Source organism: Cyprinodon variegatus, unplaced genomic scaffold (assembly GCF_000732505.1).
Source record: "Cyprinodon variegatus isolate N-32 unplaced genomic scaffold, C_variegatus-1.0 Scaffold58, whole genome shotgun sequence".
Classification (NCBI taxonomy): domain Eukaryota; kingdom Metazoa; phylum Chordata; class Actinopteri; order Cyprinodontiformes; family Cyprinodontidae; genus Cyprinodon; species Cyprinodon variegatus.
The window spans coordinates 39,123-45,638 of NW_015150511.1; the positions used below are offsets into that span (position 1 = coordinate 39,123).

General features: G+C 46.2%; 1 protein-coding gene across 1 annotated transcript in view; it reads left to right on the forward strand.

Moving 5' to 3' along the window:
• The first annotated feature begins 1,391 nt into the window (after positions 1-1,391).
• The window catches only part of sptbn1 (spectrin beta, non-erythrocytic 1), a 56,084-nt gene continuing 50,959 nt past the window's right edge, over positions 1,392-6,516 (forward strand). Inside the window, exon 1 of the mRNA XM_015371431.1 lies at positions 1,392-1,538. The gene's annotated coding sequence lies outside the window, so the exon portion shown is untranslated. The remainder of the gene's footprint in view (positions 1,539-6,516) is intronic.

Sequence of the window (6,516 nt, forward strand, 5' to 3'; positions counted from 1 at the left end):
TTAAACTTTATGAATTCTTCTTATTTCTGTTTGTTTTGAAGATAAACTTGTTACCTCTGCAGCGCCTCCTGCAGGACGGCGACGGGATCTTATTGGTGCAAACCAGATCAGAATCATAACAGGAGAGCCTGACATGAATGGGACATTGTGATGATGAACTTTAAATAAATCCGGAACCAAACCCGGACGGGATGAGGTCGGTTCTGGTTCCGACACTTGAGGCCAATTTATGCTTCTGACGCCTAGCCTCAGCAACCATCAAATCTGTCTCCTCAAATAAATCAGACCTCAAGCGGAAGTGCGCAGACTAAAAGCAGCCATGATTGGTCCTTGGTATGCTTATCCAGCTGTCTGGTCATCCTCGATTCGGTGCCGGGGCGCGCCATTTTTAAAAACCGAGGAACAACTACAATGGAAAACTACGACGAAAGGTTAATCGGTCTTTTTGCAAACTCCATTAACAGAACCTGTTCCTCTTCGATGTCTATTACCTCTAGATCCATCTGCGGGAGACGCACCATTGTTGTTTAGGAAGATAAACACTCCAGCCGGCGCCGCCAAAGTTCTCGTGAGTTCTCCCCCTAACACTTTGGCAGGAGACTGCTGTGCGTCCCAAGAAATTCCAGAAGCATACCAGCAAAACTGGTTCACGACCAGACTCAAGCGACATTTGATGGTTGCTGTCGCAGAAGTATAATCTGCCCTTTAGTTTGTGTATTCAATGACCCCCCGTAAGGAGGAGGGATAACAGCAGGAAAATGCGTCCATCATCTGACACGCTTGTCCCAGTTGGGGTAGCAAGGGGTGCTGGTGCCTATCTCCAGCTGTCTACGGGCGAGAGGCGGGGTACACCCTGGACAGGTCGCCCGTGCATCGCAGAGCAACACAGAGACAAACAACCATTCACACACACACACTCACACCTACGGAGAATCTAGAGAAGCTAACAGTCATGTTTTTTGGACTGTGGGAGGAAGCCAGAGTACCCGGAGAGAACCCACACAGGCTCAGGGAGACAACCATTCACACACACACACACCTACGGAGAATCTAGAAAAGCCAATAAATCTAACAGTCATGTTTTTTGGACTGTGGGAGGAAGCCAGAGTACCCAGAGAGAACCCAAACATGTTCAGGGAGAACATGCAGACTCCATGCAGAGAGACCCACTGAGCAGCCCACCAGCTGGAAAATAAAACATCCAAAACAATAAAACTCAGTCTTATGCCCTGACCCTCCCTCCAGCTGCCCCCCCCCCCTGGTTCCGCCACTGGTTCCAGGATCTAAATCCTAACTGGATCTTGTTTTGAAGTCCTGGTTCTGTTTGGCCATTAAATCACTTCAGAGGAAGCGGTGGTTCTGATTCGGGCTGATGGAGGAGGAGGAGGGTCAGTGCGGATCTTTTCCCGTCATTCCCTGCAGCAGCAGCCCCCCCCTCCCTCCCTGCTCCTCCTCCAGTTTCTCCTCCTGGTTCGCTCCGCTCTGCAGACTCTCCTCCGCAGCCGAAGTTTGGATCCTCGCAGTGGACCTCAGAGCAGGTAAACGCTGCGGTTCGTTTCGGTTCGGTTCTGTTGGGTTTTTGTAGTCGCTGTGATTGGAGCTCCGAGGAATGAAAGAAGGGAGGGCGGGAGGTGAGGGAGGGGGGGCTGGGTTCTGAGGTTCCGCTAACCGGGCTCCATGTCGGGGAGTTCGGCCTCAATCTGAGCTGGTTCGGACCGAAAACACTCCCATTACCGAACCAGGAACCCGAACCCAGCAGCGGTCCGTAACCGGGCCGCGGAGCCTGTGAGCCCGCCTGGCCGCCTCCGGCCCCCCGCCCCTCACCAGCGGAGGATGGAGGATAATAACGGTGCGCCATGAGAGCACAGGCGTGGCCGCGCAGCGGCAGCGGGAGGAGACTCCGAGCGGGACAATAACAACCGCTGCTGCCATGGTCTTTATCCCGCTTCGTTTCAGCGGCTGTCCGGTCAGCCTGTGCCCCGGCCTCCGCCCTCCTCTCCCCGGCTGTCTGCGGCTCCACAGGCCGCTGCGCAGCTTCGCTCTGTCCGCAGAAAATGCTGGAAAACAGCGGCCTGCATCCCCAGGTTCTGATGGAGGAAGGTTCCCCTGAGAGAACAAGCAGAACCAGAACCGACCTGCTGTTTGCAAACTAAAAAAAATACATTTCAGAAACTTGAATCCAACCAACAAGAACCTGACTTTGTTCTGATGGGTTCAGATTATTAATGTGGTTCAGACTACAGCTGCTGTTCTAACCCTTTAGATTAGATCCCCGGATTAAATCTGCCCCAGAACCATGCAGTGGTTCCACTGTGGCTGTTTTGGTTCCTCCTCTTTTCTCCATGATGCAGATCCAACTCTCCTTGAACCAGAGTTTCCATGTTTTGATTGAATGTTCTGCTTAAGACAACAATTTTTTTGGATTTTATTTTCTGGAACAGGTAATTTTCTTCCATTCAGAATCCATCAGAACCCAAACATTAAATCTCTGCTTCAGTTGATGTTCAGAGATGCTGTTCAGTTCTTTTAAAGCTGGTTTTCAGCAAACAGAACCATCTGCAGACAGATGATAAGTACACGGGTTCTTCAATGTATCTTCATAGTTTCTAATAAAGGTTTTGTTAATGTAGCAGAAGGTTCTATTTGGGTTCAGAATAAGAATCTGGTGCAGCTGTTGCTCAGCTGTCTACCAGTCTGTGACCTCTGACCCTGCTGCAGGGTTCTACCCAGAATGTTTTCCCAACATTTGTTTGGGAAAGTTTCCAAACATTAAGAGGGGGAGAACCTGAGAACTGAAGAACCGATCGCAGATCTATGCCTAGAACATCTGGAGGGCTCAGAATGGGTTCTGGTGTTGAAGAACATCCTCCATGGTCAAATTAAAAAAAAAAAAGCAGGGAATTTGGTCTCAGGCTGAAACTTTGAAGTCTTGCTGGAAATGGACCAGAACAGAAAGAAAATGCTGGTTCTCCTGGTTCTGGCCATTTTTTAAACGGAACATCAGAAGCTTTAGCTCTGGGGAACTTCCTGTTGGTGTTTGTGGAACCTGAAGCGACCATATTGGATCAGACTGGGTCTGAATCTGTTGGTTTTTGCTTCCAGTTCTTTTTTAAAAGAACGAGTCTCATTTGATAAAACTATTTTACTCTGTTCCAATTTCTTTTGATTCTGATTCAGTTTGGACAGTTCCTCCTGATCAGCCCAGAAACTCTTACAGACCTGCTGCTACATACCAGAAGAAGAATTCAACTTTATTGTCATTACACTGTCAGAAGTACAAAGCAATCAAATTCACTCTCTGCATTTAACTCTTCCCTTTGGGGAGCAGTGGGCTGCCATTGTGCGGTGCCAGGAGGAGCAGTGTGGGGTTGCTGTCGGTGGGAGTGGGGCTTGAACTCAGAACCTCAGGGATCCGAGCATAATTACTCAACCACTAGGCCACCAGGTCTGGGAATCGAACCCAAAACCTCTCACTGCAAGGCAGCAGGGCTACCCAGTGCTCCACTGAGCAGACCTGAGTGATTCTATATGGCATACTGAACCGAAAAATTACTTTAAATTGTAGCTTAGTTTGATCTAAAAAAACATAGCCCCGCCCACAGACTAATTTAAAGATACCAGCAAAGTATCAAGAGATCCTGAGGGGCGGGGCTTAGTGTAGACATGGATGGTCAGGATGACGGAAAGTTTGAGCTAGTTTAGCTTAGCGTCGTCTAGCCTAACCTGGCTCACACTGGAGTAATTTTATACCTGACTGCGGCGCTGTGATGATGGTAGCCCATACAGGTGATGTAGGCACAGTTGCCCTGGGGAGAAAACAAGTTTTACAGCAAATCCTCAAATTCGATTAGCAATTGCAATACATAAATAAAAGTACATGCAAAGTAAAATGTTCTGCTAGCCTGACGTAGTCCTACTCAATTCTAGTCAGAATATGAGTCTGATACTGCTCCATAGAGCTGTGATTATGGGGCGTGTTTCGAACGAACCAGGAAAAAAAATGCCTCTGCACTCAATTGGATAGACCTACAACCAATAAGAGCAACGGAGTGCGTGACCTATGTTAAGCGACGCATAGTTGTTGTCAACAAAAATCAAAGCGTGCAGTTGCACGCCTAGAATAAGAAGATGAGCCTTGATCGCGTTTCTCTGTTCCTCTTTTAAAATTAATTTGCTGTCGATATCTTCTAGAACAGACCTAATAGCAGAATCTACTCACCTAAACTCTCCGGCGGCAGCCATTGTTGTTGTCGCCCAAGCGCACATTGGTCACGTGGTTAATTACGTTACTGTTGATCATCTGTCCATCATCGTATAAAGACCGCCCTGACAATTTGATTGGATCGCCAGAGAGTGGGCGATCATACTCGCGCTACTATGGAGCAATGCCAGACCGAACTTCCCGACATCAAACCTTGTGGGCGGGACTAAGTTCGGAATGGCACCCAGGCTAATGTTCTGCATCTAGCAAAAACAAGTTCAGAAATGCTATTACTAGCCCCACATCACAGTAATACGGAAGAGGATTAGAGCCACTGAAAAAAAAAAAGTTAACTGATTTTTAAATTTTATTTCAGTTTAACATGGGGGAAAAAAGTCAGAATTCTGACTTTTTTCTCAGAAATCTGACTTTTTTTTCAGAATTCTGACAATAAAAAAAGTTTGGCTTCTAAGAAAAAAGTCAGAATTCTGAGATTAAAGTCAGAATTCTGACTTTTTTCCCATACTATACTGAAATAAAATAAAAAAAATCTGTTAACTTTTTTTTTTTTCCAGTGGTCCTAATCCTCTTCCGTACAATAAGACTCCAATCCACTAGGTGGAGCCAATTATCTCCCTATATGGGAGCATAAAAAAGACATTTCTACAAATCAGTGGCTGTGTCTGAATGTAATCACTATATGGTGTTTATGCCATTTTACATGAGTGTCAGAACATCTAGTGGATGAAAACGTAGTGGACGCTGCTGCTGTAAAGTAGATCTGTAAAGTAGTGACCATCCATAGTCACTATATGAGCAGATTTATCCCAGATTGCTTCGCGAGAGCTCTCCTCACAGCGTCATTGAATTTGTTGTTGTGGCAACATAGAACAGAAATGGCGTAGGCACCGTGCAGGAGGTAGAGTTATGTGCCGACAGAGAGCTAAAGTACTGATCATCCGTCCGAACGGTCAGTTAAATGAGTTCACTATATAGTCCCCGCTATATGCAGGGATTGAGGGATTAAGGGGTTAGGGCGGACGTTGGAATTCAGCAGGTCTATGGACCAGATGGTTAGCAAAAGCGTAAACAGGAGGACATTTGGAGGGAAGAAAGCAAAAGAAAATTCTTTCAATCTTTTTTTAAATACTTTAAATCTCTTAGCATCTCCCTGTGCGTTTGGTTCCGTCGTTTGCAGCTTTTCTTAGCTTGCAGCTGTTTTTTTAATTTTATTTTTTTGCTGTTTGCATCGTTTTCCCATTTTTTGAGTTTTCTGGAACCTTTACATTTACTGCAACAATATTTATTTAGATGGTGTTTGCTCTCTTGAACGTACTGTTTAAACCAGCATAAAAACTCGCCTTCAACAAACACGTTCAGCTCTTGGAGGGCAGCGCTAAGACGGGTTTTAGTCTCATACTGCAGAGCTAAAGAAATCTTTAAAGAAAATGTACCAAAAAGAACGAAACATTAAAGCAGAGCCCTATAGTGTCATGTTAAAGTAACTTTATAAAGCGTATGCAGCCATGAAACACGAAAAAACAAAACAAAGGTTCCTTTCATTCCTCAAACAGCCAGAATGAAAGAACCAAACAGAACTTTAGTAGCCTGGTCTGTCCATTCAGGCCACTTCCTCATGTCTCTCTGCTGGTTTAGGGTTTAATTTCCTAGATGGATCCAGAGGGAAAATAATCCGACATCCTCAGATGAATACTGCTGCATGTTTTGCATCTAAACTGGATCCAGGAATACCTTCATGGGGAGCAGCAGTCTGCCTTTTCTGTTTTTATGTTGTTCTTGTGAAGGAACATGTTATCAGAGGAAGGCTGACCGTCTTCATTAGAAATGATGTGTTGTTGTTCCAGAGCCACATTGTTTCTGCTGTTTGTTTGCAGCTCAGATGGAGCGGAGCAGGAAGCCTCTCCTCCACCGCTGTCTGCTCTGACCTCACATCTGATGATGGGTGGGGTTGGCTCTCCAGGAAATGACTGTTTGTGTGTTGAGTAAATCCAATAACTCCACCCTGGTCGGAGCTCAGAGTGAGCTCATTCTTCGGCCTCTGCAGCACTCAAACTCAAGCTGCTGCTCTATGAAGGCCAGCTTTTCACTTCCAATCAGAACCTCAGATTAATCTGGGTCAGCGTATCCCATCCCCGTCTCACTGCCGTTTTTCAGTTTCCTGCTCCTTAGTCAGATTATTTCCAAAGGAAGAACATCCCAGACAGTTGCAGACACTCCAGGAGGGGACAGATTCAGGGCAAGGTCAGAGCTGGAAGCTAAAAGACCAAAACCTGCATTTCAGACTCAACAGCCTC